Below are 14,827 nucleotides of genomic sequence, written 5' to 3'. Positions count from 1 at the left end.
GATGTTTGGGGACAAAGGAATAAGATAAAGAGGAAGAAATAGAAATGTTGATAGCACCTCGGGCTAGGTTGCTAGAAAGTGGGGCAGAGGGGGATGTTGACTCATCTCCGGATAAGAGCGATTCAGAAACTGTTGAGAAAAAGGAAGGCGGAGGTTTTAGCCCTGTGTCAGGGAGGACTTGGAACAAAGGCGGCAGGGGTGCATTACCCATTCAGGCTCCTTTACGGGAGGCTGTGGGACCGAAAGGTCCAGCAGTAATTAAAGTCCGCTTTTCAATCACAGATTTGAACAATTGGAGACAAGCAGCGGGCAATTATCGAGATAACCCTGAAAAGACAGCCTGAGCTTTTGAAATGTTAATAAAAACTCAAGATCCAGATTGGAGTGACTTAGATGCTGTGATGGGAGAGGTGTTTGACTCCACAGACATGGATATGATAAAACGAGCTATAAGAAATCACATACAGGGCCAAATATCTACAGGGGTCCTACAAGGGGCAGTAGAAGATCACTTTCCCCTTGACAGACCTGCCTGGGACCCGAATATTCCTGCCAATAGGGCCAGGTTAAAGAGATATCGGCAATTAATATTGTACGGTATTAGAGCTGCTATTCCGAAAGCTATAAATTGGTCCAAGTTATATGAGATAAAACAAGACCGGAAAGAAAACCCCACCGATTTTTTTGAACAGATTAAAAGAGGCAGCTAGAAAATATACGACCTTAAATGTGGAATCTGATGAAGGGCAACGACAGTTCCTTTGTTTATGGCACAATCCTCTGATGACATTAGAAAGAAACTGCAAAAGTTACAGGATGAGGATGCCCAAAACTTGGGAAAAATGTTGAATGTAGCATGGACGGTATATCGAAACAGAGAACAAACCAAAGATAAGGTGAATGCCCAATTAATAGCAGCTTTTGAAGGAGGAAATCAGAGAAATGGGAGAACTTTTAGAGTGAATGGCAGAGGAAAAGCTATGAAAGATCAAAGAGATTTTCGATCACCTTTACGGTCAGATCAGTGTGCCTTTTGTAAAAAACAGGGACATTGGAAAAATGAGTGTCCAAAGTTGCCAGGAATTAAGTCCTCCACCATTGCGGAGGTCGAGTGATGAGGACCTGGGGAATCTATCGTAGCAGATCCACTGGTTAAAATAAAGCTAGGGAAGCAGAGCAAAGAGGTCGAACTTTTGGTAGATACGGGTGCCTCTTACTCTGTATTAAACCAAGAATTAATGCCCATGGATGAGGATTTTGTGACTGTGATAGGAGCTACTGGCCAACAAGAGAAAGCTTTCTTTTTACAGCCGCTTAAATATAGGTTAGGAAAACAAATAGGGATACATAAGTTTTTGTATATGCCAAATTCTCCAAAATCCCTATTAGGGCGAGATTTATTAGAGCAATTGGGAGCAGAAATAACATTCAAAAAGGATAAAATGGAATTTAAAATTAAAAATGAACAATTAATCGAAGTCTTAAGCCTGGCTCTAATACAAACTGAAAAAGCAAAACAAATACCCCAAGAAATTTTAGATCAAGTATATCCAGGAGTGTGGGCCTCCGGGATACCTGGAAAAGCCAAAAATGCAGCACCAATAAAGGTAGAATTAAAGCCAGGGGCTGGCCCAGTTAGAATTAAACAGTATCCTTTGAAGTTAGAAGATTGAAAGGGAATAAAAGAAATAATTGATAATTTCTTGCAATTAGGACTACTTGTGGAATGTGAATCAGAGTATAATACTCCTATCTTGCCTGTGAAAAAGCCAGATGGCAAAAGTCACAGATTGGTTCAAGATTTAAGGGCAATAAACAAAATTGTAGAAGATTTGCACCCTGTGGTAGTGAATCCTTATACATTGGTTAACTAAATTAAAGAATAGTCAGATATGGTTTACCATACTGGATCTAAAGGATGCCTTTTTCTGTCTGACTTTGGCAAAAGAGAGCCAAAAATTATTTGCATTTGAATGGGAAAATCCTGATACAGGGAGAAAGACCCAATTAACCTGGACAGTGTTACCTCAAGGATTCAAGAACAGTCCTACTCTCTTTGGTAATCAATTAGCACAAGAGATTGAAACTTGGAATCCCCCGTCACAAGATGGCACTCTGTTACAATATGTAGATGACCTTTTAATTGCTACAGAAACAGAAGAAGAATGTGTGCAATGGACTGTAAGTTTGCTTAACTTTTTGGGATTATGCAGATATCGAGTCTCTCAACAGAAAGCTCAGCTGATACAATCACAAGTGACATAACTCGGATTTGAAATCTCGGGAGGACAAAGAGAACTCAGAGCGGAACGAAAAGAAGCTATTTGCCGCACACCAGAACCCAGGACGGTAAAAGAACTCAGAACCTTTCTTGGAATGACAGGTTGGTGTAGATTATGGATATATAATTATGGACTTTTGGTGAAACCACTGTATGAACTACTGAAAGAAAATCCATTAAAATTAGTTTGGATGGGGGAAGCAAAGAGAGCATTTCAACAGTTAAAAATGGAACTTATGAGAGCCCCAGCTTTAGGCCTCCCGGATATTTCAAAACCCTTTTGGTTATTTTCTCATGAGAGACAGGGCATAGCGCTGGGAGTGCTTGCTCAACGATTAGGACCCTACAAGAGAGCGGTTGCATACTTCTCCAAACAATTAGATGAAGTGAGTAAAGGATGGCCCGGATGCCTGCGAGCAGTGGCAGCGGTCGTCCTCAATATTCAGGAAGCCCGCAAGTTTACTATGGGTCAGAAAATAACGGTATTGGTCTCCCATACAGTTTCGGCAGTGTTAGAACAAAAGGGGAGTCACTGGCTTTTTCCTTCCAGATTTTTGAAGTACCAAGCTATTTTGGTAGAACAGGATGATGTTAATATACAGACTACTAATATTGTAAACCCAGCATCTTTCCTCAGTGGAGATACTTCAGAACCTGTGATACATGACTGTTTAGAAACCATGGAAGCTGTCTCTTCCAGTCGACCGGACCTGAAAGAAGAACCACTAGAAGACGCTGAGGACTCATGGTTCACAGATGGAAGCAGCTTTGTGAAGCAAGGAGAACGTAAGGCTGGGTACGCTGTAACTACCACCCATAAGGTAATAGAAGCTAAATCTTTACCTGTTGGGACATCTGCACAGAAGGCCGAAATAATTGCTTTGTCTCGGGCCCTAGAATTATCAAAAGGGAAAAAAATTAATATATGGACTGATTCTAAATATGCTTTTGGAGTGGTGCATGCCCACGGGGCCATTTGGAAAGAACGAGGATTGCTCACAGCCCAAGGAAAACAGATAAAACATGCAAAAGAAATTTTACAACTCTTAGAAGCTGTAAAATTGCCAGAGAAAGTGGCTATTATGCATTGCAGAGGACACCAAAGAGGTAACACTGGACAGGAAATTGGAAATAAATTGGCAGACTATGAGGCCAGAAAAGCCGCAGAAAGGATGGAAGTTGAGGCATTGGCCTTGATTCCAGACGGTAAATTTCAAGTATTAAAATTAAATTTAGGCTCTGAAAGATATTCAAAGGAAGATAGGAATTTGATTGATGATTTAGGAGGGAAAGAAAAAGACGATGGATGGATATATACACCAGATGAACGTATTATAATACCCTCCAGAATATTGTGGAAATTAATTTCAGATGAGCACAGCAAAACTCATTTGGGAGCAGATGCTTTGTACAAAGATCTAAACAAAAGAATAGTAGGTCGCAATTTGTATACTGTGGTGAAACAAGTGACGCAGCAGTGTGTCGTGGTTTAACCTGGCAGCAGCCAAATACCACGCAGCCGCTCACTCACTCCCCCCACCCCCAGCGGGACGGGGAGAGAATCGGAAGGGTAAAAGTGAGAAAAACTCGTGGGTTGAGATAAAGACAGTTTAATAGGGAAAGCAAAAGCCGCGCACGCAAGCAAAGCAAAACAAGGAATTCATTCACCACTTCCCATCGGCAGGCAGGTGTTCAGCCATCGCCAGGAAAGCAGGGCTCCATCACGTGTAACGGTTACTTGGGAAGACAAACGCCATCACTCCGAACGCCCCCCCTCCTTCTTCTTCACCCAGCCTTATATGCTGAGTATGACGTCATATGGTATGGAATAGCCTATTGGCCAGCTGGGCCAGCCGCCCTGGGCACACTCCCTCCCAGCCCCCTGCACATCTGGCAGGGCATGGGAAGATGAAAAGTCCTTGACTAGCGTAAACAATACCTAGCAACAACCAAAACATCAGCGTGTCATCAACATTATTCTCACACTACATCCAAAACACAGCACTATACCAGTTAATAGGAAGAAAATCAACTCCATCCCAGCCAAAACCAGGACAGTATCCACCCCTTATTCCATACCATTTACATCATGCTCAGGTCCCACACTATCCAATACATTCTCATTACCCACCATCCCCCTTCCCATCTTTTGATATAATACACAGATATCATTCCCTTAGTCTATGGATCACCCCTGTAAAATGTCCATAAAATATCCATAAATGTCCACAAAATGTCCACTGCGTTCATTTAGTCCATGACTTTGGGCTCCATCTGTTATGGTGGTCACTCAGGTCAGCAGAGGTGGTGTGTTGCGTGGAGTTACTGGGCACCAAAGCCAGCTCAGGTCGGGTCACTGCTGCACCTGCGTTGCTTCTTGTAAAGTTTGTCCTCCGTTGGTTCAGGTGGTTCCTGCTATAGTAATTCCTATAACATGCAACTCAAATCATGGGTTACAACAATTTAAAGGTATATCCATTACAATCTCCACCTCTGGTCCCTTTGGGCCAGACATTGGGTTTAACATTGCAATGAACTCCTCCCCTTGCCCCTGCTCCGGCTTGGATTTATCCACAGACTGCAGTCCCTTAGGGTGTACCTGCTCCAAGTGGAGCCTTACCTATGAGCCACAGTCTCTCCAGAGGTATACCTGCTGCGGCACAGACTTGTCCACAGCCACAGTCGCTTCGAGGTGCACCAGTTCCAGTGTGGCCTTCTCCATGGGCCACAGTCCCTTCAGAAGTAAACCTGCTCCAACATGGCCTTACCCATGGCTGCAATCTCTCCAGGGGTGTACCTCCCCTGTCATGCACTTATCCACGGCCACACGCTTTGAGGTGCTCCAGCATGGCCTCATGCACAGCCACTGACACTTCAAGGTGTACCTGCTGCAGCATGGACTTATCCACAGCCACAGATGCTTCGAGGTGTACCTTCTCCAGCGTGGACTTATCCTTAGGCCACAATCCCTTCAGAGGTATACCTGCTGCGGCACGGACATAATCACGGCCACAGACGCTTCAAGATGTACCTGCTTGGGCATGGGCTTATCCACAGTCACAGACGCCTCGGGGTGTCCTGTCCCGCATGGACTCAGCCACAGGTCACAGTCCCTTCAATTCGAGTTCACGCTGCAGTTCCAGCCTGTCCAGCACAGCAGCACAGAAGGAGCAGCGATGCCCTGGCCATCTGCCAGCCCAGGCGCATGGCCATTGCTGTTATCAGAATGTTCCCAGGCACAGCACAGTAAGACGATCAGCAGTGCAGCAGTACAGCGAGCAGCGAGAGCAAAAAAGCAGCCACTAATGAGCACAAGACTCTAATACACATTAAGGCAAGCAAGCCCCATGGCAAGCACAAGAGCCTGTGAATTAATAGCTAAACAGCAGTAACAGCTATAAATTCAATCTAGCACATCCCAATCAAACCTGTCGTTATCTCGAACCCTTCGAGCCCCACGTTGGGCGCCAAAAAGGACTGTCGTGGTTTAACCTGGCAGCAGCCAAATACCACGCAGCCGCTCACTCACTCCCCCCATCCCCAGCGGGACGGGGAGAGAATCGGAAGGGTAAAAGTGAGAAAAACTCATGGGTTGAGATAAAGACAGTTTAATAGGGAAAGCAAAAGCCGCGCACGCAAGCAAAGCAAAACAAGGAATTCATTCACCACTTCCCATCGGCAGGCAGGTGTTCAGCCATCGCCAGGAAAGCAGGGCTCCATCACGTGTAACGGTTACTTGGGAAGACAAACGCCATCACTCCGAACGCCCCCCCCTCCTTCTTCTTCACCCAGCCTTATATGCTGAGTATGACGTCATATGGTATGGAATAGCCTATTGGCCAGCTGGGCCAGCCGCCCTGGGCACACTCCCTCCCAGCCCCCTGCACATCTGGCAGGGCATGGGAAGATGAAAAGTCCTTGACTAGCGTAAACAATACCTAGCAACAACCAAAACATCAGCGTGTCATCAACATTATTCTCACACTACATCCAAAACACAGCACTATACCAGTTAATAGGAAGAAAATCAACTCCATCCCAGCCAAAACCAGGACACAGTGTGAAATTTGTTTGAAAAACAATCCTAATACAACCAATAGGGTACACAACCAATGGAAAGGGTAACATCCCAGGGCAACAATGGCAAATAGACTTTTCCAAACTCCCAAGAAAAGGGGGGTATCGGTACTTGTTAGTGTTAACAGACACATTCTCTGGTTGGCCAGAGGCCTTCCCTTGCAGAACAAACAAAGCTTGAGAAGTCATCCGAGTATTGCTGAATGAAATCATACCTCAATTTGGAATACCAGCAGAAATATCATCAGATAGAGGTACTCACTTTTGTGCACAAATAGTTCAACAACTTAGCAAAATGCTAGGGATTGAGTGGCAGTTACATATGCCACATTGACCCCAAGCAAGTGGACAGGTTGAGAAGATGAATCATTTGATAAAACAACAACTCGCTAAAATTTGTCAAGAAACTAATCTATATTGGTATCAAGCACTTCCACTTGCGTTGCTTAGGATCAGAACAAAACCGAGAACTAAGGTGTCGTGGTTTAACCTGGCAGGCAGCCAAATACCACGCAGCCGCTCACTCACTCCCCCCGCCCCCCCAGTGGGACGGGGAGAGAATCGGAAGGGTAAGAGTGAGAAAAACTCGTGGGTTGAGATAAAGACAGTTTAATAGAACAGAAAAGGGAGAATAATGATAATAAATAATGATAGAATATACAAAATGAGTGATGCACAATGCAATTGCTCACCACCCACACTGACCGATAACCAAGTAGCGATCGGCACTTCCTGGATCACGCCTACCCTTCATATACTGAGCATGACGTCACATGGTATGGAATACCCCATTAGCCAGCTGGGCTGGCTGTCCTGATTATGTTCCCTCCCATCTTGTGTACCTAGCTCAGTCAGTAGGCACGGGAGCTGTCCTTGGACTAGGAGGGCACTTAGCAACAACTGAAAACATCAGTGTGTTATCAACATTCTCCTCATACTAAATCCAAAACACAGCACTAGGAAGAAATTTAACCCTATCCCTGCCGAAACTAGGACGGTATCCACCCCTTATTCCATACCATTTACGTTATGCTTAGGTCTCACATTTTTCGATACCTTTCAATTAATCACCACTATCTTTTTTATATATATACATATATAATACATATACATACATATATATACATAAATAAATATAAATGTCCATTGAGTTCTTTTAGTCCACAACTTTGGGCTCCATCTGTCATAACAGTCTTTCAGGGCCAGAAAGATGGTGTGTGGTGTTGGGCTGTTGCATCCTGAAGCCAGTTCTCATTCTCGTCCAGTTCTATCATCGTTGCACTTTGCTCGGTTTCATCGGAGTGAGTTAGTTCATTCTTCATTAATCTGGGTGATTTTCACTGCTATACCATTGATAGCGACCATAGAAATAATGATATACAATATCATATAACAATTGACATTATAAAATTCAGTTCATTGGCTATTTTCACCCAAAATCAAATCCCCTTGAGGTACACACCGGACTTCCCCATCCTTTCGCATCACCCACCAAGTGCACCCAGGTCCTTGAGCAAAAGCAATCCCATGGATGGGTTTTCCCTTGCCAGAGGCAGGAGTAACCCAGACTGTCTTCCCCAGCATATTTCTTATGTGCACGACAGGGACTTTATCTCCATCTACAGTACGTAAGAGTCTTGATTGGGCAGGGCCAGCTCGATGGAAAGATCCCCTAGTGTTGACTAACCAGGTGGCTTTTGCTAAATGTGTATCCCAATGCTTGAATGTCCCACCACCCATTGCCCTCAGTGTTGTCTTTAGCAGCCCGTTGTATCGTTCGATTTTCCCGGAGGCTGGTGCATGGTAGGGGATGTGATAGACCCACTCAATGCCATGCTCTTTGGCCCAGGTGTCTAGGAGGGTGTTTCGGAAGTGAGTCCCGTTGTCTGACTCAATTCTTTCTGGGGTGCCATGTCGCCACAGGACTTGCTTTTCAAGGCCCAGGATGGTGTTCCGGGCAGTGGCATGAGGCACAGGGTATGTTTCTAGCCATCCGGTGGTTGCTTCCACCATGGTGAGCACATAGCGCTTGCCGTGCCGGGTTTGTGGGAGTGTGATATAATCAATCTGCCAGGCCTCCCCATATTTGTATTTCAACCATCGTCCCCCATACCAAAGAGGCTTTACTCGCTTGGCTTGTTTGATTGCAGCGCACGTTTCACATTCATGGATAACCTGTGCAATAGCGTCCATGGTCAAGTCCACCCCTCGATCACGAGCCCATCTATATGTTGCATCTCTTCCTTGATGGCCTGAGGCATCATGAGCCCACCGAGCTATAAATAATTCACCCTTATGTTGCCAGTCCAGATCCACCTGAGCCACTTCGATCTTAGCAGCCTGGTCCACCTGCTGGTTGTTTTGGTGCTCTTCGCTGGCCCGACTCTTGGGTACGTGAGCATCTACGTGACGTACTTTTACAGCCAGGTTGTCTACTCGGGCAGCAATATCTTGCCACAATGCGGCAGCCCAGATGGGTTTACCTCTGCGCTGCCAGTTGTTCTGCTTCCACTGCTGCAACCACCCCCACAGGGCATTTGCCACCATCCATGAGTCAGTATAGAGATAAAGTACTGGCCATTTTTCTCGTTCAGCAATGTCCAAGGCCAGCTGGATGGCTTTCACCTCTGCAAACTGGCTCGATTCACCTTCTCCTTCAGCAGTTTCTGTGACTTGTCGTATAGGACTCCATACAGCAGCTTTCCACCTCCGATGCTTTCCCACAAGGCGACAGGACCCACCAGTGAACAGGGCATATTGCTTCTCGTTTTCTGGTAGTTTATTATACAGTGGGGCTTCTTCAGCACGTGTCACCTCCTCCTCTGGGGATATTCCAAAATCTTTGCCTTCTGGCCAGTTTGTGATCACCTCCAAGATTCCTGGGCGACTGGGGTTGCCTATTCGGGCCCGTTGTGTGATCAGTGCGACCCACTTACTCCACGTAGCATCGGTTGCATGATGTGTAGAGGGGACCCTCCCTTTGAACATCCAGCCCAGCACCGGCAGTCGGGGTGCCAGGAGGAGCTGTGCTTCAGTACCAACCACTTCCGAAGCAGCTCGAATCCCTTCATATGCTGCCAATATCTCCTTCTCAGTTGGAGTGTAGCGGGCCTCCGATCCTCTGTATCCCCGACTCCAGAACCCTAATGGTCGACCTCGAGTCTCCCCTGGTGCTTTCTGCCAGAGGCTCCAGGTAGGGCCATTCTCCCCGGCTGCGGTGTAGAGCACATTCTTCACATCTTGTCCTGCCCGGACTGGCCCAAGGGCTACTGCCTGCACTATCTCCTGTTTAATTTGTTCAAAGGCTTGTTGTTGCTCAGGGCCCCATCTGAAGTCGTTCTTCTTCCTGGTCACTTGATAGAGAGGGCTTACAATCAGGCTGTAATCTGGAATATGCATTCTCCAAAAGCCCACAACGCCTAAGAAAGCTTGTGTTTCCCTTTTGCTAGTTGGTGGGGACATGGCTGTTATTTTGTTGATCACATCCATTGGGATCTGACGACGTCCGTCTTGCCATTTTATTCCTAAAAACTGGATCTCCTGTGCAGGTCCCTTGACCTTACTTTGTTTTATAGCAAAACCAGCCTTCAGAAGGATTTGGACTATTCTCTCCCCTTTCTCAAAAACTTCTTCTGCTGTGTTGCCCCACACGATGATGTCATCAATGTACTGCAGGTGCTCTGGAGCCTCACCCTGTTCCAGTGCGGTGTGAATTAGTCCAAGGCAAATGGCAGGGCTGTGTTTCCACCCCTGGGGCAGTCGGTTCCAGGTGTACTGGACGCCCCTCCAAGTGAAAGCAAACTGTGGCCTGCACTCTGCTGCCAAAGGGATGGAGAAGAAGGCATTAGCAATGATGTCAATTGTGGCGTACCACTTGGCTGCCTTTGACTCCAGTTCGTATTGAAGTTCTAGCATGTCCGGCACGGCAGCACTCAGTGGCGGCGTGACTTCGTTCAGGCCACGGTAGTCTACTGTTAGTCTCCACTCTCCATTGGACTTTCGCACTGGCCATATGGGACTGTTGAAGGGTGAGCGAGTCTTGCTGATCACTCCTTGGCTCTCCAGTCGACGAATCAGCTCATGGATAGGGATCAGGGAATCTCGGTTGGTGCGGTATTGTCGCCGATGCACTGTTGTGGTAGCGATTGGTACTTGTTGTTCTTCAACCCTCAACAACCCCACAACAGAAGGGTCCTCTGAGAGACCGGGCAAGGTGGACAGCTGTTTAATTTCCTCCGTCTCCAGGGCAGCTATACCAAAAGCCCACCGGTACCCTTTTGGGTCCTTAAAATACCCTCTCCTGAGGTAGTCTATGCCAAGGATGCACGGAGCCTCTGGGCCAGTCACAATGGGGTGCTTCTGCCACTCATTCCCGGTTAGGCTCACTTCGGCCTCCAACACAGTTAACTCTTGGGATCCCCCTGTCACTCCAGAAATACAAATGGGTTCTGCCCCTTTATAGCTTGATGGCATTAGGGTGCACTGTGCACCAGTGTCTACGAGAGCCTTATACTCCTGTGGGTCTAATGTGCCAGGCCATCGAATCCACACAGTCCAGTAAACCCGGTTGTCCCTTTCCTCCACCTGGCCGGAGGCAGGGCCCCTCTAGTTCTGGTCATAGTATCCGCTTCTCACTTCTTGCAAACGTGAGTCAAGAATTCCTTCATTACAGTCCGAAGTAAGATCAGCCCTTCTACTCTGTCTGGGGAACTGTTCACTGGAAACTGGACCATCATGAGACAGGGTTTTCCTGAAAACTGGAGCAGCATTTTTCGTGAGAGAACCCCCTTGTGTGATTGTTTTTCCTTGCAACTCACGTACCCGTGCCTCTAGGGTCAAGGTAGGTTTTCCATCCCACTGCCTCATGTCCTCTCCGTGGTCACGCAGGTAAAACCACAGGGTGCCCCGTGGTGTGTACTTTCGATATCCTCTCTCTTGAGGAGAAAAACGCTGACTCCTAATGGCTGAGATACTGGTCCGTACAGGTGGAGAATAGGACCTATCGTCTTTGAGTTGCTGGACCTCTCGGGATAGTTTTTCTACAGCCGAGACAAGGGAGGAGGAGATAGTTTCTTCGAAATCCCGAAGTCTGTTAACCACCTCATCCACCGTTGGTGCTTCTTCCTCTTTCCAGCACAGTACTGCCAACGAACTGGCATACGATGCTGGTGCGCTCCGTACCAACTTCCGCCACATGGGTCGGGTGCACTGGACGTCATCTGGATCTTTGGGTGTTCGGACGTCGTCCAGGTCACTATAAACCACCTCCAGCACGCCTAGTTCTCTCAGGTACTGGATACCTCTCTCCATAGTGGTCCATTTGTCTACGCGATATGTAACATCTTCCTTGAAGGGATACCTTTCCTTTACGCCTGACAGCAGTCGCCTCCAGAGGCTGAGGACCTGTGTCCCTTTTCCGATTGCTTTGTCAATACCCGCTTCCCTAGCAAGGGATCCCAGCTGTTTGGCCTCCTTCCCCTCTAATTCCAGGCTACTGGCCCCATTATCCCAGCATCGGAGCAGCCAGGTAACAATATGCTCGTCTGGACGACGGCCGAAATCTTTCCGCATATCTCGCAACTCATTCAGGGATAAGGATCGGGTGGTTTCCGTCTCGTTTATGAGTTCTTCCTCTTCCTCCTCCTCTCCTCGTGATGCCCCTGCTCTTTCATCATCCCTTTCTAAACGACCTGATCTCCGCTTCCAAGATTTCCTCTTCTGTACAGGGGCAACGGATACCGGCAAGGGTTGGTCCTCTGGTTCAGCTGTAGTGCCTGTTGCCGGAGCTTGAGTGGCTGCAGTGCTTGTCGCAGGGGTTGGAGAAGCTACGGTGACTGTTGCCGGGGTTTGAGTAGCCACAGGGGTTGTCATGGGGGTTGGAGTAGCCGCAGTGCCTGTCGTGGGGTTTTGAGTAGCCACCGTGTCTGTAGCCGCCCCCGAGACTCGCCGCTCCGCCCTCCCCGATGAGGCACCGCTGCTTGCCCTCCCTCTTTTCTTGTTCCTGAGGGTTGATCTCTGGACAGTATTCCTGAAGAGTTGTTTAACCCTAAACAAGGCCTGAACCACAGTCAGGAGACATAGCAATATGAACATGCTTGTTTGAACATCCCAAGGATATTCAAAATTCTCAGGGAATATTGTGGACATCTTTGTGAAGAGGATAGAGGAAAAAGGAGTTTCTGACGATATGGAAGGGAAGATGAACAAGTGGGAGAGAGTGTCCCATCCCGTCTCCCCCTTAAATTCATTCTCCGAGGAGAAGCAAGTGCAATTACCAATAATTTCTAAGAGGTGGTTCCCGAGGTACAGAAATGACGGCAGTGCCGAATACAGATACCAGATTAGACTTACGACCAACGATTTTATCACCTCATGAAACAGCAACAAAATGATAATCTTGGCCCAGTTCCGAATAATGATAAACAGCACAAACGGGAACATATACTGCAAGCAAGGTATTACATGACCCAACATTGAGAGCCAGCCCCACAACTTTGACAGCCAATACATCAACATTGTGACCAATCAATATAATGGATGCTTATAACAATTTTGCCTTAACACACTTTGGTCAGATCTATCGTTATCTCAACCCTTCGAGCCCCACGTTGGGCGCCAAAAAGGACTGTCGTGGTTTAACCTGGCAGGCAGCCAAATACCACGCAGCCGCTCACTCACTCCCCCCGCCCCCCCAGTGGGACGGGGAGAGAATCGGAAGGGTAAGAGTGAGAAAAACTCGTGGGTTGAGATAAAGACAGTTTAATAGAACAGAAAAGGGAGAATAATGATAATAAATAATGATAGAATATACAAAATGAGTGATGCACAATGCAATTGCTCACCACCCGCGCTGACCGATAACCAAGTAGCGATCGGCACTTCCTGGATCACGCCTACCCTTCATATACTGAGCATGACGTCACATGGTATGGAATACCCCATTAGCCAGCTGGGCTGGCTGTCCTGATTATGTTCCCTCCCATCTTGTGTACCTAGCTCAGTCAGTAGGCATGGGAGCTGTCCTTGGACTAGGAGGGCACTTAGCAACAACTGAAAACATCAGTGTGTTATCAACATTCTCCTCATACTAAATCCAAAACACAGCACTAGGAAGAAATTTAACCCTATCCCTGCCGAAACTAGGACAGCATAAGTCCTTTTGAAATTCTGTTTGGAAGGCCATACCAATTGCAATATAGAGGAGAAGATTTGAATCAGTTAGGAGAAGGATATCTGCAACAGTATATGATTGCTCTAGGAAAACAATTGGGCCAAATAGAAAAAGTTGTCTTAGGAACCAGAGCTAGGGGCCTAGACCAACCGGTTCACCCTTTCAAGCCGGGGGATTGGGTTTATGTTAAAGTTTTTGCAGGTCAACCGCTGGAAGAAAAGTGGAAGGGACCGTTCCAGGTGTTGCTGACGACCTTTACTGCAATCAAGATCAAGGAGCAGACACCCTGGCTACACCATACTCGTGTGAAGAAAGCTCCACCTGGAGAATGGACTTCTGAGAGGACAGGACCATTAAAGTTGAAACTCTCTCGAATGCAGTAAATTACACTTGGGACTTTGACGTATTATACACTGATATTAGCTTTTGAGTAAGGAATAGATTCCTGGATTCATTACACTAGAATAAAGAAAGTGCCTCCTAAACTGTGGACATCTATACCTAAGGGACCATTGAAATTAACTTTAAGGCGTACCTGATGAGTCACTGGAGAAGCTGCTGAATTATTTGTAACATTTAAAATTTCATTTTAAAAGGGAAATCAAATTAGCTGGAAAATTGAAAATTCAAGGGCAGAAAATGTGGAGCCTGTTGATATTAACTATGACGATCAGTAAAGCTGAACCCCAATTTTTACTGCCAAAATGGGATAACAATTGAAATATCTGGGAACTTTTAGTCTGAGAAGTAACCAACATGTCTTCTTTTTGTATCGCAGCAGAGAATTCAGTGGGAGGAATGTACAGTTCTTGTCTCGTAGGAATATCAACTCCTCTGGAATTGATAAAAAACTACACTATGTTTCACAGTTTTGACATCCAGTTAACCTATAATAGTATTTATAGCCTGGGACAAGCAACAAAATCCAAGGAGAGCGGGATGTTAAGAATTAAGGTACGAGGAACACTTCCGGCCAAACATTGTGTCGAATTTGTGAATTGCCCTTTTGGATGCGAAAATTTAACACTCTTACAACCCTCTTTGAGGTGTAACTCTACCCAACTTGAGAGTTATGCATGGGCTCATACTAAATTACCCCTTGGATGGTTTTTATTATGTGGGAGATTGGCATATTCTTATATTCCAGCAAATATAACAGGAGGTCCGTGTTCAATCGGGAGGATGGCTCTGTAGCTGATAAATAAGAAAGACTTAGAACATAGTGAACGAGTTAAAAGAAGTGCACACCAGGTATCAGAAGACTGTGACTCACAAATCGTCTTATACAGCCCAAGTGA

At 46.5% G+C, this 14,827-nt stretch overlaps 1 long non-coding RNA gene across 1 annotated transcript; it reads left to right on the top strand.

The window, feature by feature from the left end:
• Positions 1-2,216: 2,216 nt before the first annotated feature.
• LOC142074776 (uncharacterized) lies at positions 2,217-13,985 on the top strand. Its single transcript, XR_012670704.1, has 3 exons — positions 2,217-2,383; positions 2,583-3,067; positions 13,731-13,985. It is a non-coding gene; the product is annotated as an uncharacterized LOC142074776 (long non-coding RNA).
• Positions 13,986-14,827: the final 842 nt, after the last annotated feature.

The sequence above is a fragment of the Calonectris borealis genome, chromosome W (genome assembly GCF_964195595.1).
Source record: "Calonectris borealis chromosome W, bCalBor7.hap1.2, whole genome shotgun sequence".
NCBI classification, from domain to species: domain Eukaryota; kingdom Metazoa; phylum Chordata; class Aves; order Procellariiformes; family Procellariidae; genus Calonectris; species Calonectris borealis.
The sequence above is the reverse complement of the archived record's forward strand: the minus strand, read 5'-3'. Positions and strand labels throughout refer to the sequence as shown.